The 23,894-nt window shown below is 44.3% G+C and overlaps 1 long non-coding RNA gene across 1 annotated transcript in view; it reads left to right on the top strand.

The window, feature by feature from the left end:
• Positions 1-23,894, top strand: part of LOC140691832 (uncharacterized) — a 419,111-nt gene that overhangs the window by 333,132 nt on the left and 62,085 nt on the right. The window contains exon 3 of the long non-coding RNA XR_012067475.1: positions 13,194-13,349. This is a non-coding gene — a long non-coding RNA (uncharacterized lncRNA). The remainder of the gene's footprint in view (positions 1-13,193; positions 13,350-23,894) is intronic.

Raw genomic sequence — 23,894 nt, 5'->3', positions numbered from 1 at the left:
CTAATAAAATCATGTGCAAAGTGCTACAGACAGTCAGTATTTGGCTGACTGTGTGTCCCTGTTTTTCTTGTTTTCATAACAGGACTTCCAGGGGAAGATAGTAGAGAAGAAATATTCACAGACACTTTAGTTAGAACAATGCAATGCATGGTGTTATGGGTTGAACTGTATCTCCCAAAAAGGTATGCTGAAGTCCTAACCCCCAGTACCTATGCCTGTGGTCTTATTTAAAAACAAAGTCTTTGCAGATAAAATTGTGTTAGGATGAGGTCATTAGGGTGGACCCTGATCCAATGTCAGGCGTTAACTGAAGAGGGACATCTGGACACAGAGACACAGGGGGAGGCGGGGAGGATGCGTGTAACAGCAGAGGCAGAGATTGGAGAGATACAGTTGCACCTCAGGGAAGGCCAAGGATTTGCAGCTCTGTCCAAGCCCACACACGATAAGTGCTGGAGAGGGTGTGGAAAAAGGGGAGGCCTCCTACACTGCTGGTGGGAATGGAGTTTGGTACAGCTGTTGTGGAAAACAGTATGGAGATTCCTCAAAAATCTAAAAATAGACTTACCATATGATCCAGCAATCCCACTCCTAGGCATATATCTGGGAAGAAACTCTAATTGGAAAAGATACATGCACCCCCAGTGTTCACAGCAGCACTGTTTACAATAGCCAAGACATGGAAACAACCTAAATGTCCATCAACAGGTGACTGGATAAAGAAGTTGTATATAAATTACTCAGCCATAAAAAAATAAAATAATACCATTTGCAGTAACATGGATGGACCTGGAGATCCACTCTAAGTGAAGAAAACCAGAAAGAGAAAGAAAAATATCATATGATATTACTCATATGTGGAATCTCAAAAAAAAAAAAAGACATACATGAACTTACTACAAAATAGAAACAGATTCACAGACATAGAAAACAAATTTATGGTTACCAGGGGGGAAAGGAGATGGGAAAGGATAAACTGGGAGTTTGGGATTAGCAAATATAAACTACTATATATAAAATAGATAAACAACAAGGACCTACTGTATAGCACAGTGAACTATATTCAATATCTTGTAATAACCTGTAATGGAAAAGCATATGAAAAGGAATATATATATATAACTGAATCACTGTGCTGTACACCAGAAATTAACACAAGATTTTAAACCAACTTGGAAGCAAAATACAGTGTGAATTGGGCTGCACCCCCACCTCTGCAGTGTCCTTAGCCCTCTTACCTTTCACCACCATTTGTCGTAGGATGGGGACCAGAACCCCAGTGCTAACCCTCAGGCCGGTACCCCTTGTACAAATCTCGCTGTATTCACTGAAGTATTCCAATATCTGTCAGAGAAAATGTAATGTGTATTTATTTATATTTGATTTTTATATGCGTGTGTATATAAACTGTTTTGTCATTACCTTTGACTTTTTCAAAATCAGTTTAGTTGTTGTGATGTTATTTTATCTGGTACGCACAAAATCAGGATTGTGGAATTTTTTTCATATTTTTTTTCTTTCTTTCTTTTTTGTTTTATTTTTAAAGGAGGGACTGGGGATTGAACCCAGGACCCTATGCCTGCTAAGCATGTGCTCTACCACTTGAGCTATACCCTGCTTTCATTCTTGAGATGTCCCCCCAAATGTCAGTTCTTCCTGGGCAGTGCCATGCCCTTGGTCATATGTCCTCAGTGTGCTGTGGACTCTTCCACAGCATAACTTGTAAATGTCCTTTGTTTTTGAGGTTCTTTGATGAGCATGTCTGTCACCTGTGTGGGATGTCGGCTCTCTGACACAGAACCTGTGTTTGGGTTTCCATTCACTCTTGAGTCTGCAATGTTTCAAGCAGGTTTTGTTGCATACATAAGTGAAGGGGTGCAATAAAGTTGGTACATTTTGAATAATAATTGGGTTCTCAATTCATGAACTTGTTTATAGCAGGATGGGGTTCTTAATTTTTTTTTTGTTATTTAGTATTCTGGTTCATTTCTTTCTCACAACGAACATTAGGATGAAATGATCTTTCCCCCTTTCTCTAGTGTTTGAATGAAATTAAGCAAAAACCAATGCATGCTAAAGTCTGAATCTTCAATTCACACTACAGTAAAACTCATCCATATTCATGGCAGGGGATGTCAAATAGGAAAAGCCTGAATTACCTTCAGATAAATATGAGAAGTGTGAAATCCATTAAAATACTTTAAAATCATGAGAGCCTCTACCATTACAGGATCATGGCTCTCAGTTCCATGGAAAATTCTTGCCAATAAAAGCAAGATTGATTCCAATTATCTCTTATATTTTGTCATGCTATTTCATTATCTGTAATGATTCAGTTTACTGGTCGTCATTAATATTTATTGAGCTCCTATGATGCTTAAAGCTGTATATTTGCCTGGATGATAATAAGGTACTTTGTAAATTTGATAAAAACGTCACGTATAGTGTCACGAGTGAATAGAGTGGTGTTGAAGAGCGGTCTGCGCGGGAGGGAATGTCTAGGGCTGTGCTATCCAATAGGGTAGCCACTTGAAGGCTGTTTAAATTTAAATATCAGTTAAATTAAATTAAATATTAAGTCTTTCTTTTTTCAGTTTTCTTTGGAGGGGGGTAGTTAGGTTTAATTTTATTTAATTATTTTTTAATGGCGGTACTGGGGATTGAACCCAGGATGCATGCTAAGCACACACTCTACCACTGAGCTATACCCTCCCCCGGAAAGTTCAGTCTTTAAGCTGCATCCGGCTTATTTCAAGTGCTCAGTAATCGCATGTGCTTAGTAGTTACCATATTGGATGGCACAGGCAGAGAGTTTTCCATATCATGGGAAATTCTGTAAACAGTGCTAGTCTAGGGAGCTTTGTTAACTGTACCTTCAGTACAAATCAGGACTAGGCTTCATTTTTGTTTCTGTTTTGTTAAAGTTAAACTGGATGAGCAGAAGTTTAGTATGCAGAGAAGTGTAGTTACGGTTTCTCGGGGCTCTTTCCCTCTTCAGACTCATCCAGATGAGTGCTGAGCAAAGCACACACATCAAATCTAGACCGATGCCTGTTTTTGAAGAACCCAGCCACCCTCACTCATTTACATATTGCGTGTCTGCTTTTGGAAGCAGTGGCAGAGTTGAGTGGTTATCATAAGAGACCGTATGGTTTGCAAAGCCAGAAGTACTTACTGTCTATCCCTTTTCAGAAAATGTTTACCAACCCTGGTCTGGATACTTGTGTCCCACTCAGAGCAGAATCTTGATGGATTGGTGACCCACCAGAGAATGAGCAGCAGTGAGGGATCATCAATAGCGATACTTATTCTGTTAGTAATGGACTCAATAGAGATCTTCTTCTGTATTTGTAATAGAGACCTTTATTCTAGAGGAGGAATGCTTTGTGACACTGGTCGTCTTCAAATACTTTAGAGGGCTTTCATCCAGAAGAGAGTAAGACCACGGGGTAGAATTTATGGTGAGGAAGAATCACAGCCAGTATGTGGGGGTAAGTTTCTAACGAACAGACTCTTTCATAGATAATGGAACAGTCTCTTTCAAAGACAGTTAGAGCCTCCTTACTATGTATGTTGAAGTGAAATTGAAATAAAACTTCTGATAGGCATTTGTAGAGCAGAGGCTAGCCCAAGTGAGCTGGATGGTATCATCTCCCAGGCAGACTTTTCTGCTTCACAAATCCACTGAAGACCCTTTTGAAAACCCTGTTCGGGTTTTCAAAATACACCTCCACTGATTGGCGCAGCTCCCTCAATGAAATGAGTTCATGAACCCCCTAACTGTGCATCTCCTAACCCTCAAAGAATTCTTCCAATTCTTAAATTCTATAATATAGAAATATTTTCAGTTGTTCAAAATCTACATCCAAAGAGAATTCAAGACAGCCAATAATTATCAATCTACTGTTACATAGTACAAAATTTGAACATAGACATAGGCAATGTGCAATTACCTTGAGAACATTGTCTTCTAGGACTGTTAAACCAAAGATTGACAACATAGGTCAAAAACCATAATGCTGACAGCATTATGTTCTCATTTTCATAGATACTTTAGCATTAAAGGTAAACATTTAAATTCCTTAAAAATGGAATATATGTGAAATACAGCCACATTTGTATAAAAGCTATCTTGCATTGTAGCAACTAATTTCTGTTTAGGATTATTCTAATGACTGACTTTACACTCAACTTCGAATCCTTTATGTTTCTAGCCACCTTCTCACCAAAGTATCATGTTGGATAATACTGACTTTTCCTGTCATTGAGAAAATACTGTGATTTCCTATGTGGCTGAGATTTAAATCTAGAAATTTTAAGAAAGCCACACTAAGTACTAAGAAAATTCACAAATGAAAAATATCTTAATATTGTTATGGGCATTTATTATATATCCAAATCATATCATAGCATCAGAAATCATAATAACACCATTATACCCTGCAATTACATACTTCAGTGGTAGCTTATCTTGTGTTTACTGTAATTACACCATTTGACTAATTACAGCAATTATGCCACTTTGTGGCTGAATTCTTAGCTCTGAATTCCATTGATTGGGTGGACTTTATAATTCCATGAGGTTTGGTGCCTTGAGTTTGGTGAATATAGGCTCGAATTTTGTAGTACTAGATTTTTCTTAACTTTCAGTGACAATTTTAAGGTTTGAGGATGAATACATTGTTTCAAACTAAACATTTTTTATTACTGTATCACACGTCTGAAGGAGGACAGATCGTCTTTTTTCCTGCCCCAGGCAGTAATCTTATGCTGGGCTGTTGGATAAAGTCCTCGTCCTCCGAGCAGGGAGCCACGTCTGTCATTTCCCGGAGCCAAATGGTGGGTTGGACTGGCAGGTTAAGTGAAATGAGAAGTCACTTTGGTAACTTAGTAAAAACAGTCAATTAGTCTTGATGCTTCTTCATTCCACTGATGGCTTGTTAAGCTAAATGGATTAAACTTTAAGTGTTCTCTTTCTTCTTTAGTCTTGTCTAGCCAGAATCTGAAGGCGGGTGGCCAGCAGTCACGAATGCATGTTGCTCATACAGCTTCAACTGCAAATTCCATCCACAGATATTATCAGTTGCTTGTTTTCACACAAGGCACTGTGCCAGCTTCTGAGCATTTAAGACACACTCCCCATATTCAAAACCCTATCTATCAAATGCTCTCCTCGGGTCCACTGGCATCATTTAGGCCTCCCATGAAAATCACATTAAAGACGTTCTAATTCCACAATCAACTTCAGAGTTACCTGCCTGTTTACCTTTGAGAAGAAGGAGGTGATATTTGGGTGGAGTCTGGTCTTCAGCCCCTCTCTTGGGTCACAGCGGCGGCAGGGGGAGGTAGAGTGAGCCTGGCCAGTATTTTGAACACCTGAATCTGCAGTGTCAAAGCTCTTAGACTCTGGAAAACTCAAGAAAGTCCAAACTTCAATTTTCTCATATGCAATGAGGAAATTAAAAACAGCCACTTCAAAGGACTTTTGTGAGGCTTGAGAGGATGAGAGCTCTTTGTAAACTATGTGGCACAGGAATGCATGGAGCTTTTGCCTGTTCAAGGGGAAACACTGAGTTTATGAAGGAGTTCACGCTCTTTTCCCTGAGTCAGACTTCTTAGAGATGATGCAGTTGGTTGCCCTGACATGAATGTCTGCAACTCTTCAGAGCATTTCTCATTAGAGTCATATACTGAAATACACAAAAGCTTTGAAACCGAAGGCTATGTAGAGTTGGGTGCTTTTTGTGAAATTTAGAACAACAAGAATAACAAGAATTAGATGACCATGCAGGACTACTGGGAACTTTAAAGTGGATCTTAGAAAAAGTATCAAATCTTTACCAGTAGTCAGAATTTTACAAACAACCTGAGAACAAAACAGAATGTCACCCTATATCAACTTCAGTGTGTGGAATTTAGGTCGCAATTTCTATTTCCAAGTTCTGCTAAATCATTAATTATTAATAAAGCAACTCAGTGTTATAATAAGATGAGAGAAAGAAACAGTAGCATAGAGCACACGTGTGTCATTTTAACTTGATGGTGGGGTATTAATAACAAATAATAATGGACATTGGTCTTGCCCTCTTAAGAGCTCGTTTTTATTGGGTTGAGCTTTTACTCAGCTGTTGTAAGCATCCAAAACCCTCCTAGGGTTTCCAGGAGCAGTTCGAAGTGGCTTTATCTTTAGACTGTAATCATTGTTTCCTGCGAGGTTTGTAAATGATAATTCCCAAATGACGATAATGATGGAAATAGGCCAGGTTGTTCTGTGAGCCGTGGAACTGTGAATGAGCGAAAACCGAACATTGAAATGGCATTTCCTCTCATAGTTAAGCAAAACTTACTCTGGCTGCTCAGGAAGCCATCTGAACAAAGTCCGTGGGATAAAATGGGAAGGGTTACATTTTGCTTTGTAAATGTGCAGCCCGGCGCCAACATCAGTGTGGGTAGTCAGTTCCCAGAATGTCCACGCTGGAGGGCATCTTTGTATTCACCTGCTCACCAGGACGACCATTTTTGAGTTTCCCTTCGTTAGGTGAGTCAGCACCTACCTACACACTTCTCGGAACACCTCGTGCTCTCGTGCTCGGTGGGTTGCCTTCCATTTCGGGGCTCGTTTCATCCCTTAAAAATGGCTCCCAGAGCTGGACGGTACATGTGCTCCTCAGACACAGACTACCATTACCTTTCTTGCCGCCAAACGTGACGTTCCTGCAGGTGCAGCCTGAAAGTGCCTCTGCTGCCTGTGCATGGCACGTTACTGGCTTTCAGGGTGATTGAAGTCATCCCCCAAACGTATGCATGTGTTCTTTGTTCTGCATGACAGTGGCAAAATATCTGGACATGTCCCTTACTCTTCAGTTCTTTGAAACACGACAATCTTTGAATTATTTTGATCAAAAGTAGGGTGATTCTTTTTTTTCAGTAAGATTTTCATTTCTTGTTTTTTTGATCAGGGATCTAGAATACCAGGTGTGAAATTTAGTCAGCCCAGGATTTGATTTGATTTACTAGCTAACTGTGGGTAGTTTACATGCTTCCCATAACACATCTTTCATCTGAAAAACAGAGATAAATTAGTTTATGTGTTAAGCTGTTGTCATAAGAATAAAAGTGATAACAGATGCAAAATGCCTACTGAGGCACGAAGGACATAATAGTTACTTGATACAAGTTGCTGTAATTGCTTCTTGTTCAGTTAATCTACTGGGTTCCTTGAGAAAATCAAGTCCTTTACACCAATCTCTGCTCCTACCCTCTGTGATTTTCATTTACTTTTAATTTCATTGTTCTTTTCCTCTGAGTTCCTAGATAATCTCATTTGTTTGTTTTTTGGTGGAGATACTGGGCATTGAACCCAGGACCCTGTGCATGCTAAGCATGCGCTCTACCACTAAGCTATACCCGCCCCCTTGTTTGTTTTCTGCTTGATTGATTTACGCTTTTCTCTATTTCAGTTTCAATCTTTTGCTATTCAGTGTAGGGGCTAATTCTGCCTTTGTAATTCTGCTCCTTTGAAAGCCATGCAGCCTGTATCTCTGAGCTTACTTTCCCTCCCAGCAGGCGTTTGGATTTCATTCTCATATGCTTTTTGTTTTCGTGTGTTTTCTCCTGGTGCTGTTCTTGCCTCTGTTTCACAGAAACCATGACTTCTTAATTCCAGCACTAGAGGCAACATCTTTTCTTCCCTGTAATAAACATTCTTGCTACTCGGAGTTCCCATAGTTGAAGGCTTCATGTTCATCTGCTCTTTTCTGATCCTTGAGAAGCAATTCACGTCCAACCTTGCAATTTGTCAACAGTACCAAAGAATAGAGGTCCTGAGGTTTCCCTGCCCTACTCTGCCAAGGTGTGCACCAGAGGCCAGCACATTTTTTTAATAAAGGACCAGAGAGTAAATGCTGTAGACTTTGTAGACCACATGGTCAACTCTGCTGTTGTGGAAAAGCAGCCTTAGACAGTATGTCAACAAATGGGCGTAGGGCGTTCCAATAAAACTACTTACAAAAGCAGGAGGCAGACCAGATGGGCTTGTAGTGTGCTGATCCCTGGTCTAGACTGTCAACTCAGAGGGGAAGGACCATCTCTGTTGGGTTCACTTCTGTGTCCATAGAATGCAGCACGATGCCTGGCTCAGGAAGCATTCATTGACCTGCTAACATTATTTTATTATGAGCAACTGAAGGAGAGGAGAATGTCTCTTCCCCAATCCAGTTTCCTGCACCTAACATGCCTTCGTCAAGTGGGGTCTGCTGAAGCGTTTCAAGGTATGGCCTGCCTTTCTCCTTGTGGTTCTGGACTGTGCTGGTTAATTTTTGGTGTCAACTTGACTAGGATTCAGTGACCAATTGTTTGGTCAAACCCTAGTCTACATATTGCTGTGGAGGTATTTTTTAGTTGTGATTAACATTAGCGATCGCTAGACTTTAAGTAAAGCAGATTGCCCTCCATAATGTCATGTGGGTCTCATCCGATCGGTTGGAGGCCTTCCTTAATGGCAAAGGCTGGGATTTGTCAAAGAAAGTCCTCCAGACTGCAATATAGAAATTCTGCCTGGGTTTCCAACCTTGGGACACAAGACTCATAGGCTGCAACACTGATACCTGTCTGAATGTCCAGTGTGCCAGCCTGCCCGACAAGTTTCTAATTTGCCAGTCCCCACAATTTTATAAATGCGTATCTTATTGGTTCTGTTTCTCTGGAGAGTTCCAGCTAATCCATGGGTTGATGGAGTATGTGAGACAGTATGGTTCCCGGCAGACACTGACAAAGGCCTTCTCTTCTTTCCCCCTTCAGTCAGTGAAGTCAGGGCCACTAGGTGTGTGTGAGTTGTCGTGATTCTCCTCGTCCCAGAGCTGCAGCCTCCCGGGAACACAGACGGACATCCCAGCAGTGCAGTATGGGTGGGGCCGGGGGAGGAAGGGAAACCCTGCTTCAGCACTGGCCCACGTGTGCCAGCGGGCAGCTTGCTGTACTTTACCTTCCCTTCCCGTCTCCTTCCCCCATCTTCACGGTCCCCTAGGAAGGCTGAGCTTCCCTCTAATTGCTGCGCCCAAGCAGAAGGACTCCCAGGGTCTTGAAGGAGCACCCCAGGGTTGGTTGTACGAGCCTTCTCTTTCCGTCTCTCCACCACGCTTGCTTGAGCTGGTCAGGTGTCCATGCCCAGTGGTCCGACTTGTCCTCAGCTCAGGAGAGAGAACTGGGGATGCCACAGTCCTGGGCCATTTCTCCAATCCAGCTTTTACCAGAGACGCTTGAGCTCCAGGGATTACTGAACACTGGCTTGGCCACAGAAAACAGTACATTTTTGACTCCTATTTGGAAATCAGTTCCTTTAGAGAACCCTAAAGGGAAAGAAGATCTAATATTCATGACAGCCTCCTGCAGTGTCCTCACCTGGAGTCGGGTAAACACCTCGTGTGCTTTTTTGGAACAGCCCTGACCTCAGCCAGTGTAGCACATTCCGACCAGAACGTCCCTCTGGAGGACTGGATTGTGTACAAGTCCTTTTCCTTCACCTCACCTTCACCTCACCTTCGTCATAACTGGCTTTGGTGGTCACTGTGTAAGGAACTGCTGAAGGAGTAGACGGATGGTTGGGAGACGGATAGTTCCAAGGGGATCTTTTTCTCTAATCACACAGTAATCAAGGACATGGTGGTACATTTGCATTATTTACTTAAAATCTAACCAGGAATTAGCGTGGTGCTAAAAAATGGGTAGTTTCTTGAATATACTCATCATTCCCTTTTCGAAAACTGGGGCGTTTGCCTGGAGTGTGGAATTTCACCTGCTGTCTCTCATCCTCAAAATACAGTGATGGTGTTTCTGTGCTCATGTCTCAAGTCTTCTCAGTGTGCTGGGCTGTAGTCTGTCCAGGCACGGGCATAACTGATTTTAAACAATCGAACATTCTCTTGCGCTCACTCATAGTAGACTCTGGTTTTCTGTGAATCATGTCCACCCTGAAGACTTTTGGGCTACACGTTCGGAACACAGTAATATTGAACTCAAAAGCACTCTCTCTGCTTCATTCACCACTCTTTCATCTTGGCCCTAGGCACTGGGTCTATACGTCCTTTGCTCCACATTTGGCTTCAAATATAGCTTTCAAAATCAGTTTCCTCTTAGAATTTTTGTCAAACCTGTGAGATGATTCCTAGGGTTTACCATCTGGTATATTATTTGGAGTGAGAAGCAGGAAAAAAAAAAAAGAACACTGTGAAAATTATGATATGATTATGATTCGAGGGATGGGGCAAAAATACCCTTTGTGTCTTCGCCACTCCCAACTCCTAGTGACGTCTCTCCTCCCCTCTCCGGCTCTGTCTTCTGGGGAGAAGCACCACGTTCTTACGGAAAGGGTAAAGGGAACGGAAGAGCTCCCCCTGCCCACGCTCTCCCAGACGCAGCCTGAACACGCGGCATGACCTTCAGGCAGGCGTCTCACCGGTATCATTTCCTAGAAAACGTCTTATTAAGGCAGGTTTATCCAGATTACTCTTTAAATCACTTGTAAGAACTTAATGTGGGGGGAAGAGAATCCAGACATTTACATGTGAACGGGCGTGGCTTCATTAGCACTTCCTAGGCTTGCCTCTTCTCCAGCCAGAGGGGTGGGACAGGCTTCCAGTGAAGTGGAAATCCCACTCTGTATTTGCAGGCTGCGTGAGCAGTTTTCTTTACTGCCTCCAAATTCCTCTCATTCGTCGGTGCTCACCCTCTAAGGTCCTACTCAGTGGGGTTTGCTAATGACGGGAAAGAAAGAGCCTTTGCTACAAGGGAAATCTGTGCTTTTTCTCTTCACGGAGATCGTGGAGGCAGCTTTTCATTGGATTCAATTCCCTGTGCGGGATACGGCGTGTCTAATCTGTTAGACCCGGGAGCTCCCAGAGGCATAGCTTGCTCATGCCTTTCTTGGCTGATCAATAACCTAAGTGCTGGAAATGGCATTTTGAGGGTGTGGATAAATTGCATCGTATCGAACTGTCATATTTAATGCATAAACTTTTACTGAACACCTAGAGGTAAAAGGCCACATGCACCATACTTTTACATAAACCGAATCATACGATCTTCACAAATATCCTCAGGTATTATGACTACCATTGTATTTGGTGCAGAGAGAGTACGAGACTTTCCGTGCAAAGTGCAGACATAAAATAGTGTATCAGGATGTAAACCAGCTCTTACAATTCTATGCCTTGCCATCTGGACCTGACACCATGCCTGGAGAGATTTTCAAATCCAAATCCGTTTGGGGAGATGGAACCTACCTTTCTCAAAGGACATGATTCTATGAGTCCATCATGGCGTACAAGGTCCAGTGAGAGACAGAGACCACCCAGGCCATGGGAAATGACAGGATGGGGAAGCCAGAGTGGGCAGCAGTAGTTGAGAAAGCCTCCAGCGTATCTCCTTGCTACCTGGGCTGCTCTGCATTCCAAGTGAACATGCAGGCGTCCACTCATGTGGGGAGACTGGAAGGGACGTTTATTCTGGAGAAAAGTCCTCTGTCAACCCCTCATTCTGCTCAAACCACAAATACTTTTTATTAAGAAAGCTTTTCTCCTGTTCTATAGTGTACTTAAGGTTATCAACTATTTGTAACATAGCTTAATTTTACCTCTTCAGTCATAGCTAACTCAAGAATGCTTTTTGCAAGGTGGTAGACTTATTTTTCTCTTGCTGCCCAACCAGTGACCACACACGTAGGGCTTACAACAGCACCGATTACTGCGTCCCAGTGTCCCTGAGTCAGGATTCCAGGCACGGTTTGTTCGGGGTCCTCTGGTCAGAGCCCACCAGGTAGAAACCAAGGTGTTGGCTGGGCTACATTCCCTTCTCATGCTCAGGGCCCTGTTCTAAGTTCCGAAGGTTTATTGGCCGACTAGATCTCCTTGCAGCTGTGTTCTGAAGGGTCGCTGCTTTCCTCCCGGCCATCTGCCGGGGCCACTCCCAGGTTGAGGAAGCTGCCTGCCGTTCCATGTTGTGCGGCCCCTGTGGGCACATCACAACATGGCTTTTGCTTCCTTCTTTGATTAGGACCATACCTGTTGCTGCTGCTTGTCCCTTCTAAGGCGTCATCTGAGTCAGTCGGCCTGTACACATGCTCTCCCTTTAGATTAACTCAGTTAATTGATTAGGGACCAGTCGTTGGAGTGAGGTCTTCCCCAGTCACTGGTTCTGCCCATGCTCATGGGGAGGGGGTGACACAGGGTGTCTACACCAAGGGGTGGGAATCTTGGGGTCCCTCTTGTCCTTCTGCCTATCACAGATGGAAAATAAGAGGGGAAAAGGACACAGGTCTCTGATGGGGTTGGGCAAAGGTTTCACCTTGCATGCCTAGAAGTGGCTGCCTGGAGAAGGATTATTAGACCCTACCAAGGCATCATAGGAAACAGGGCAGCCAGGACGAAAGGGAGTCATTTTCAGGGCCACCTTGCCTCTTGTGGTTGATCATAGCAGGTGTCAGTCATGAACTGTCACTCTAGAGGTGCCACAGGATTACTGCAAGAAGGAGATGAAGCTATATATGCATTGAAGTTGTGTAACTGAATAAATAATCTGTTTTATATTAAATTTGCATACTAACTTTTCAATGTTTAAGGTAACGTACTAACCTTCTATGGCTGCTATAACAAATTACTACAAATTTAGTGGCTTAAAACAACATCAGTGTATTACCTTCCAGTCCTAGGGATCAGAAGTCCAAAATGGTCCTCACTGGGCTAAAACCAAGGTGTCAGCAGGGCTAGTTCCTTCTGGGGAGAACCTTTTCTAGCTTCTAGAGACCACCTCCATTCCTTGGCCCCGGCCCCTTCTTCTGTCATCAGAGTGTATCCCTTCAAACTCTGCCTCTGCCACCACCTTCTCTTTTGACTTTGGTTTTCCTGCCTCCATCTTATAAGGACCCTTGTGGTTACGTTGCATTGCCTCAGATAACCCAGGAAAATCACCCTCACCTAATGTCAACTGATTATGAACTTTAGTCACATCTACAGAATGTGCTCGCTGCAACACGTCCATTAGTGATTGGTTGGATAACTGGGAATTGTAGCCTAGCTAAGTTGACACGTAACACTGACCATTACAGATGGGATGAATAAAATATAAACGTATTTGAAAGCATCACTAAATTGTAAAAAATAATGTACTTCACCAGTCATGACTCATATCTGTTGTAACAGGGAAGAGTCCTTGAAATCTTTTGAAGCTGTACAACTGTCTCCGCGAAGAATGGGGCACTGACTGGCGACGGAACGCATCTCTTGGGAAGGCAGATGCGCCTTGGATCCTAGCGCTGAGCATCAGGGCACTGGGTGCTCACCCACCCACACCCAAAAGTGAGTAGAAGAGAGAAGGGCAAACACGGATGGGAGGCTGCTTGGACAAATTTCACCTGACTCCTAATCCTGTAGAAGTTGGTCTTCACCTCTGTAGCCTTAGCCTACTTTGCACTGATTCTTTCTGCTTGTTTTGGTCGTGGCTCAAAATGAAATGCGAGGCTGTCATCAGAAATTTAGTACATTAGCATTCAGTGTCTTCAGAAATTGACTGCCTGAAAATAACAGGGAGAGCCATGACAACAATGTTTTTTTTTTCTCTCTCCCCTTTACAGAGCAATTAAATGTGATGAATATGTTATACACAATGGTGAATGTTGGAATTAATAAGCTGAAATGTCAATGCAGGGCTATTTGTATACTTGACATCTAATAATTACATCATTTATCATGAAAAAAATCTGGCAATCTTAAATAGAGAGCATTTATAATTAATTTTCTTGCCCTAGAAAGTCCAATTCATTCCACAGTTAAAAAGAGTCAGCGTTAATTTCTTCTCTATCAGCCGTGGGCCACAAGTTAATGTATTAAAATCAGAACATTTACAATAACAGACTAATTAAATTATTTCCTCTACTGTAGTGGAAAAATGCATGGTTCTTACGCTGATAATCAGTCACTACAATAAATGCCATTTAATTCTCCTTGAAAGTCAAGTTCTTCCCAGTGGCAATTTTAAACTGTCAAGTGGCTTGAGAAATTCAGTTTGCTAGAGTAATAAAGAATATTGATTTTTGCATATCATTATTGTTAATATAGTTTAAATGAGACTGAAAGGGAACTCGTTAAAACAGTATTTTTCAGGAGATGAGCTTGAGTCATCAGATAAATGAAGCAAGAGGAAATTATCTTAATTCTATTGAATGAGCACAGATTTTGAAATGTTTGTGCTGATGCACTTTCTATAGTAAATATAATTCGGTAAAGAAAATACATATTTTTAAATAGAAGCACAGGGCATCTCATGATGGCTTCATACTTGCCAGCAGGACTTGGATCACTAGGAGCCATAGCAGAGATGTGAGGCTATCCGTTTGGAATGTCCAGAAATATGGCACAAGGAAATAAGCTGACAACCATAGGTGTTCTGAGAACATAAGCAAGAACAAAATGACAGAGGTGGTAGCCGTCTGTTCTAAAATATAAGAAAATTTTTGTGTGTTCTAGACGTGTGAGAAGAAAGTGAGTGTGGAGATAGGCTGATCTGGGGCACAACATGACAATAATGAAAATGACATAATGGCCCCTTTGATTTCAGGGTCCCCCAAAGGAAGGAGAAAGTCAGGATTCTCTTTGGTGTCTCTAGGTTAAGCTTCAGAGGCTGTCAGGTTATCTCATCCACTCTCTGGTAGAAAAGGAATCTTCCAGAGAATTTTGTGTCTACACTAAAAACATTTCCTTAATGAGAAACATGAGGCTCACACAGGGAAGATGGCCTTCTTGACGTGGCCAGTACTGACCAAATGGCCTGGCGTGTGTAGGTGCTCCATGTCTATAGCTGCCATAATTGTCATGTCTTCCACGGCTCATTATTTATCAGTGTCATTGGGTAGGCCAGCGACTTCTCATGTGATGTCCTTCTTACGTTGCAACAGCTCTGTGAAGTTGGCATTGTCATTAAAGTGTCCCCGGTAGGGAGGGTGACATTCAGTAGTGCGCACGAGGGTCAGAGAAGCTGACGCCTGGCAAAGCTGGGATGCGCGTCCATCCACTTTTCTCCAGTTCCGGGCTTGACACCCCCGGGTGCCGGCTTGGTGCGCTGGGTGCAGCGATGAGAGAGGCACTCCTTCCTGCATTCAAGGGATTTCACAGCATAGAAAGCCTGGGGCTGCCTGACTTTCTCTTACAGGTGTTGAAGAGTCTATGTGTGTAAGGAATGAGGGGGAGGAGGAGGAAGGGAAGGAAAAACTGAAGAAGGAGGGTTAGAATTAAAAGCAAAATAGAATTAGTAGAAGAAGGGTGGGGGGACATGAACTCATGGCAGGAGAGACCTTACTAACACTAAGAAATGACATCTTACTTTGAGTGTCAGTAAAGGTCTTAAAGGAAACTCCTAAAGGAAGATGTGCAGTTTTTAGTACCTTGAAGATCCCCAGTGAGACAGAAGGACTTTAATTCTCATGGAGTATTTCCTATAGGCAGAGATGTTACTTAAGAATCAAATTTAATCCTCCTAACCCTGTAAGACAACTGTCCTTATTCCATTTTCCACTTGGAAAATAACTTGCCTTGAAAAGAGGTGAATTCAATCTGCAGAGCCAAGCTTTGAACCCAGTGAAGACACAGACATTGGCACTCCAGGGCAGGGGCTCTGGGGCCAATCAGGATGAGTCTGCAGTTGGAGCTGAAACTATGGCCTGGGGTCTCTCTCCAGTCCCCAAGGGCATGTCCTGAAGAGTTGGAAGGGACAGCCATGGATTACAGTCTGCCCTTCACTTCCCCACCACCAATTTGCTGCCAACACTCAGAGACTCTGGGGTGGCTGGGAAGTCACCTCTTCTCCACCCACAGATGACCCTCAGCTGGTGCCTTACAGCTCAGGGAGCGGAGCAATGGGACGGCATCCTGCCCATCTGTGGAAGCCCGAGTGGCAGATATCACGCAGAGGACCCAAGTGACACTCTTAGAGAGGGGTCGCAGAGCACTGGGGGAGGGGTCCAGATGCTGGTCTTCAGAGCAAGGACCCTCAAGAGTCATAAAAGGGGGCTCTAAGAAGACAGCTTGGAGTATTTGGAAAATAAACCACCTGCTGTTCTTTTAGGAAGGCCTGTGCTTCCAGACCCGTAGTTGGTGGGCGCAAACATTTTCTGGAAATCTGTCATCTCCACTGCTCCGCATGTTCAGTTATATAATGTAAATGAAGTGACTTCAAATTGGGCTGCTCTCTGAAACTGACAGAAAAGGCTGTTCCTCTTTGTTTCTCTCATTTATGGGGAAAAAAAAAGTAATTCGTAAGCAGCATCTGAAGTTACATTATTCACAGGGGCCCTTGAGAATGCCCTCCTGAAACCATCTGGCATGATCTACAACCCGACTCACTTCAGGCTTCACTTGCAATAGAAGATAAAGCCCTTCCTTCACTGTCTTCACCTTTCCTACCCTGGAACTTTCACAGATCCTTGCAAAGCACACACACTGAACAGCTAGATACCACAGACACGCCTGTGCGCCTCGTAAGCCAGAATCCATGCAATGACTCGCTCCAAATCCTTTATTGATTTTGTATCATCTGATGTGACTTTGGAGTATGAAATTTAGTAACTCAGCCACTATTGCATGCTCATCTCAGACAAAGTAGTTGTTCGTTGATCTTCAGAAGACTTTTCTTGCTTCAGAAGTCGCAGTAATTGCTTTCCTTTTGCTTATTTTGACTTAGTACCTGTTTGGCATGTGTGGGTAGATCTAAGTCGAGTTTGTTTGTTCCTTAGGAAATCAAACTGAAATAAACCTTCACCAGCTTATGGTAACAGTTGCTAGTTCACACTCTAGTTGTAGAAGATCCGACTTTGAGGAAGAAACGGTTCTCGGCAGCTCTTGCTAAAATGAGTAGATAAATCGTGTTCTACATTTTATGTCAGAACCATAACCAGTGTATTTGTGACAACCCAAAAATCTGTTGTGCCAGACTCAGATCATTATAATTTGTAATTTGGAGAACTACTTCTGATCACAGAAGGGTCATTGCTTGCAGTGAATTTGAGGATTTTTAGAATGTGTTAACCGTGTTGTAGGTCACGCATGTTCTTCCTGTGTGTGAGGGCTTTATCATGGAATGAGCTGAGCAGTAATTAACCTCACTGGGCTCTGAACGCTTAATGACTGTGCCCACCGTGGGAAGGGGGCCGGTATTCCTCGCCTCCTTAATTACGTCTGCGTTTCAGAGGGGAGACATCTCTGGGGAACAGCATGTGAATGGATGTCAAAACGTGTCTTAAGGGGAACAGGAGAACCGATGTTCTTCTGTCAAGTTGGACACTTGCTGAACAAGACCACCAAATAGAGACCATGTTTTCCTAACTCGAAGATAAAGAAACATTTTGTCTTTTTTCCCCATCTACATTTTTTGTTTCAGAAAGTGATACGTCTTACCTTCAGTTTCATGTAGCAGTGTTTCTGTTCCATGAAAATCTTCAGTATTTGACTTTTGCCATGATTTACAGCTGATGGTGTCTTAGAATGGAAGGGGTACAGGAGTTTGTCAGCCCTGTTGAGAATTCTGTCTCAGTGGCCTATTGCTGCCATAAAAAGCTATTGCGTCCTTGGTAGCTTAAGACAACACACATTTACTGTCTCACAGTCCTGTAGGGGAGGAGACTGACATGGGACTCACTAAAAGGCTGGGCTGAAGTCTTAACTGAATACCCTGGGGGGCAATTCTCTTGCAAGTTACTGTCAGAACCGTGTTCCTTGGTGAGGTCCGAGATCCTCGTTCCCGTGTTGACTGTCGTGTGGGGGTGATTCTCAGCTCCTCCAGGCCCCCTTCGCTCCCCGGCTCAGAGTCCCTTCCATCTTCCAAGCCAGTAATGACAGGTCGCTCATTCTCATGCCCCATCTCTCTTGACTTTGTCCTGCTGCTTCAACTCTCGGAGCTCAGTGGGGAAAGGTTCTCTGCTTTTAAGAGCTCGTATAATTCGTTTGAGCCCACTGGATAATCCAGGGTAACCTCCCCCTCTCAGCATCCTTTACTGGTCATATCCATGAGGTCCCTTTGGCCGTGGAACGTGACCCATTCCCAGGTTCCAGGGGTTAGGACGTGGACCTCTTTGGGGGCCGTTATTTTGCCTGTGCAAACCCTAACGTGTCTGGTGTGAGCAGTCTTCTGAAAGCCCCAAGGCAGGCCACAGGGCCAGCATGCACGCTAGCAGATGCTGGAGAGAGGCTTCGGTCTTGCAGTGGAGGACAACGCTGAGCCTCTGAAGCAGGTGAACACACCGTGTGTGTGTTTTCTGTAGAGTTTTCTGTGCCTTGAAGGGGTGCTTGCCAGAGAAGCAGAGAACCGAATGAGGGTGCCTTCCAGCTGGCATCAGTGGGGCGCCTGCTGGTCACTGCCGGGGTCGGCTCCGCTTTACCACGAATGTGCCCGGCGGGCTCTCCAGCCAGGCCCTGGGCGGGTCACTTCCCAACACTCACTTCGTTGAACAACAACAAAATAATAACGTTCTTGGGGAAACTGGGCCATATTTCCAGACAATTGAACATTCTTTTATTGCCTTTTCACTAAAAACTTGGCCTAAAAATGTGGCTCTTCTTGAGGACAGTGGAGCGTAATAAAGTTCTAAAACTGAATGCTCTCTGCTGCTCTTGGAGACCCTACCAGTATTTCCATTTTATTGACAATACCACTCTTCTAATGAGCCATAGACTTTGTTCCTTCAATATTCGTGCTGAGGATGGCACTGTGTAGGGCAGCATAATGAATTTAAAGGCCATCCCAGGACTCTCAGAACCACAGAAGATGGAAGATGAGATGCCTCTTCATCAGGGCAGGAATTAACCTGTCTAGGGAGAATCGGGTTGTGAATTTCCACATACCTAGCTACATGCCTGTGCACTAGAAACACGAAAGCATGTCTGTAACCCACCTTGCAAACAGCATACAGTATTTTAATCTGAGTGAGTCAGATATTAAGTAGGTTTCACACGAGTGGTTACAACACTTGTAGAAAACCTCTACTCGTTTAAACATGTTTAAATCTACTTTTTCACCATTTAAGCTCAATAATACTGAATACCAAGTCTCCAGTTGTGCAGATGGCTGTTTCAGAAGATAAACTGTGATGTTCAGCTGAAGTAAAATTGCACAAGAGGTCGAAAGTAGGAAAATCCTGCTTTTCAACAATTTCCCAATCTTGGGAGTCAGTAAAACAGGATTTTATGGGACCAAAAATGGTATTATTTACATTATGCAGCTTAAAATGTGCAACCATAAACCTTTTTTTCCCACTTGAAGAAATTATAAGCAGAGAATATTGTGTTTCCATAGATAACGTGACTTTTGATCCAGTGATAGCATCGCGTGCCCAACAGAAGCGCAATGATAAAAGTCTTCAGATCACTGAATCAATTCTGGCACCGGTTTTATTGTGCCTGAATATGTGATGCGTGTCTCTATGCATTTCAGCCTCTCAGCTCTCTGGTTGCTTTCTCTCTGCCAACGGCAGGAAATGCGCTTTCTTTTCAGGACTTTCTGAGCCCTGGTTTCTCGGGATGTTTGTGCCCTCTTTTTCGCTCCTCCCCTTTTGTCCCCAGGCAGGACCCTCCTTTCCTCACAGCAGACTGGGCTCGAGCCCTGGCGTCCACCGTCCTTTACTCTTGTTGGTTTGTAATTGGTGTTGAATGATGTCCCACGTTTGTGGCGCATGAGACGTCTTTCAAGTGTGGTTATTTTGAATGGGCCCCTACGCTGTGGCTTTGCCACGTGTACCCCTAGTTCTCTCCCCAGAGAAAGACCTTCAGCCAGAGCTGCCCGCCGCCATCCAGACTGTGGACCACAGGGAAGGCCCTGCTTTTACTGCACAACCCGGACAGGTCAGCCAGAGTCCATCACTTACACTTACCTTAGTGAGGAGCTTGCCAACAAGGCTGGGGCCAGGGATGGTAGAGTGATGCTCACAGAGGGTTGAAGTATCCAGAGATGAAGGACTGGGAGAAAGGGTGCTCGGGTGCTGGGTGCAGCGTGGATGGGGTGCTTCTCCCTGAGTGGTAACATCCTGAGGGAGGACCACGACAGGAAGAGGACGGGAATGCAGGTGGAGAGGTCATCTTGAAGGTCTGCAGCATATTCCGTGCAGCTTTCCAGTAAGCTGCTGGCTTTAGGAGTCTGAAGCCTAGCAGAGAGGTCACAGGGAAAGGCCATGAATGCTGTGGGCAGCTGGGGAGACCCTAGGCCAGGGCTTGGCACACTTTGTCTATAAAAGGCCAGAGAGTAAATATTTTAAGCTTTGTGGGCCGCACAGCGTCTGCTGCAGCTCTTCAGCACTGCCACTGTGGCTCAAACACAGCCAGAGGCAGTGGGCCAACCAAGGGGTGTGGCCATGTGCCAATAAAACTTTATTTAAAAAATCAAGCGGTGGGCTGGAGTTGGCCCTTGGGCTGTGGTTAACCATCCTCTGCTATAAATCGTGAATGGAAGACATGGGACAGGTCTGTGGGGAACGTCAGTACTTGTGACAGTGCTTCTGAAAGCTTAGTAGGAAATAACCTCCTGGGACGTATTTCAAATGCAGAGATTTCCAGGCCCCATACCAGTTTCACCTGCAATGGAAATCCAACTTTGGACTTAAGGGATGGATGGCAACCATGAGCGCAGAGGAAAAGGGGAGAGGGCAGCTTCCCAGAGCCCTGGTGGAAGGGGGTAGACAGCAACCTGAGAAATCAAGTCTAATTATTAGGACCACACCTTACCCTTTGGCCGTAGCAACAAAAAGTGTTGGTGTAGTTGGGGTTGGGGGGGTGGAGGGCAGAAGCGTACCCGTGGCGGGCTCAGAGGCACAGGGAAATGAAAATAGAAAATAGCGGCTCTGGAGAACTTTTTAATCAGGGAGAGAGCAAAGGTGGTTTTTAATTGGAAGAAGAAAGAGAAATTTTTATTTATCTAAGGCAGGAGAGACCCTCACCTCCAGCATGTAAGTGTGGATGACGAGGGGCCAGTAGGGAGGAGAGGTGGGAAACTCAGGAGAGACAGCGGCTGATGACCACAGCCAGGATGCGGAAGGGGCAGCTATCTGGGGAGCAGGGTTTCAGGGAATAAGCGTGTTTATATAAAGAGAATGAAGGCAGAGTGTCCAGCTGCAGGTCAGTTTAGAGGCAAGAAGATAAAGTGACTCCCACTGGTGGCTGCTTTGGTGTTTCTGAGGAGGCCTGTGTCATTTGCTGCAGGTGAGCAGGGTCCCGCGGCTGGTCGGCTAGTGGGAATGAGGCCCTGCTGTGGAAGGTGGGAGAGTGGAAGGCCATGGGCAGGCTCTGCATCCCCACTCATGCGCACCTGCGATGTCCTCTCCTGGGGGGTCTCTGCTTTCATTCACTCAGTCTAAAAATACCCATGGTGTGTCCATCGTGAGCCGGTCCCCAGCTGGGGATGCAAGATGAATTGAACATCATCCTTGCTCTCGGGGAGACAGAGAATGAAAGTGCATTGTGATGCCTCGTGGGAAGGGGTAGACCAGAGCTCCACACAAAGAGACGCGCCTGTGTGGGCATGCACTTGCGTGCACACACACACACATAGACACACACACACGAGCACACGGGGTTGGAACACTCTCTCACACTTTGCCCTGTGTGCCCAGCCGGGAGCCTTGCTGTGGCTCCCCAGACCTCCCGGCTCGCTCCCTCTCCAGGTATGAAAACTTGTACCCATCTCCGGAAGCCTAACCCACACCCCGACGTGTCTTCTCACATTAAACTCCTGGGGCGTTGCACTTGGACAAAGCACCCTTTATCATGAGGGAGGAGAGGCAGGAAGTGCCAGGAGAGCCCGATTCCAAAGCAAACACACCCAACAGAGAAAACCATTTACGCAAACGGCTTCTGAGTCACCATTCCTGCATGACAGTTTCTTATTGGAAATGAATGATCCTGAATCTGTTATGATCACAAAAACAGGAAGAAGCATCAGAGAACTCGAGGCTAAATCTGTCCTGAAAATAATCACTTCCTTCTGTCCGCCCGTCAGAGAACATTCAACACTTCTACTCAAAACAAGGTTGTCAGATCAGTTGACTGAATTGATCGCCCCTTTCCAGTACTGTGTTTCATGAATAATGGAGCCGTATCTTAAGTGAAAAGATGATTTTCTATTCCAGATTTGCAAGGTAAAACCATTCTACATGATGAATCAAATTAATTGAAGTATTACCTGTAAAGTTACCATGGCTTGTGCGGACTTAGCTATAATCTTTGTCAGTGGGATTAATTGTACTGAATCTGTGTTCATTTTTCTAAGAAAGCTGTGAAACATTGCATCTTAGGCTGTTTAGCAAATGCATCAGGAATCAGACCATCTACTTGGCAGATGGCTTCACACTCTGTCCTAAGCAGTTATGCAGAAATTCACATACAGCAGCTGAAGCTTATGCCCTTCACAGGTTGAAAAGAAGTGTTCAGAGTCATAATTCTTATCAGTTGTATACATACATTAGCCCCATCTTAAGTTTTATTTCTTGCTGTGATTCGATCTCAGTTGAGAGCAGGAATTGTTAAATTAAGTGAATTCCTATCAATTTATGCTCTTCCACAGCTTAAGCTCTGCTTAATCATCTGCTCTCCTCCACCATAAACGTGAGAAAGGGCAAAGTTTAGTTTAGAAACAGATGTTTCTTTCTGGGGGTTAAGTAGACAGAGCAAGGTAAGAGTGAAGAAAGCTTCCTGAACCCACAGATCTTAAGAGGTGCTGTCTGGCCGCGGGACGTTCCCATTCTTAACACGTTGCTTTCACAGAATTCATAAAATCCAGTCTCCTTGTTTACTTCTTATTCAGCAAGTATTTATTATAGAGTATCAGCTGCAGGCTTGATACCGTTCTAGTTGTAGGAGACAGAAAGTTTTCTTAAGAAGGACAACGTGTCTTTCGTGTTCCCGTATGAGCTCTGCCGTCATTCCTGGCTGGTGGGCACGTTCAGTGGTACAGTGACTTTGGAAAACTTCTAGTGTCTGACAGTCAGTGCATTTCCACGTGACCCAGAAATTCCACTTGTGGGGTAGACAGCCAAAAGACAGGCATGTTCGTGTCTACAAAAAGAGACATGGGGTTTGGGGGGTGGGGTGGGCAGTAACTGGGAGGGATGGGAGTAAACTTTCTAAAGGATCAAAGTGTTCTCCGTTTTGACTGGGGGTGGTGACGTATGGTTATTTACAAATGTAAAAAGTCATGACACTTGAGACAATTAAGATTTCTGTTTTAGTAAATGAAAGTTATTCCTCAAAATAGAAGATGTAGTGGGAACAAGATAAAGATTTGACATGTACATTTCACCATCCCACAGGCAAAAACCAGCTCTAGACTACTTTCTTTTGCCAGCTGAGCTCACCAGGGAGAAAACCTCAGTCGTGGTTAATCTTCTTTCTGAAGCCTCCACGTTCTCCCTTATGGGGAAGACAGGACAGTGATGTGAGAGCTACCCCTTGGGGTTTTCTACCTACTGAGACACCATCCTTGCTGAAGCCTCAGAAAGTTATCGGGAAAGTAGTTAATATTTAGATACCATGGGCCCAGTGACTGAAGTATATAAACCGTAATGATCAGAATGGCCCTGAACGTTGGAGTGGTTGGTTCCACTTTCTCCGTGAGCATTTGTGGCCGTCTAAGGGGGTACTTGCCCTGGGTCCTCCAGCTGCAGGAGAAGGATGCCAGGCTCTCGTGCACCAGGCTGGACACACAGTACCAGAGAGACAGCATCACTTCCAGATCTGTCTACACGTAAGGACGCATACATCCCACAGGACAGTTTGCAGGACTGATGCATCCAGGGCTCAGTTAGGGACCCTCACGTGCGGAAGTGCCAGAAAAAAGTAATTCCCTTTACCCTGTTGTCTTGAGCAGGCATG

This window comes from Vicugna pacos, chromosome X (genome assembly GCF_048564905.1).
Source record: "Vicugna pacos chromosome X, VicPac4, whole genome shotgun sequence".
Lineage (NCBI taxonomy): Eukaryota > Metazoa > Chordata > Mammalia > Artiodactyla > Camelidae > Vicugna > Vicugna pacos.
This window is presented reverse-complemented; position numbering and strand designations above follow the sequence as displayed.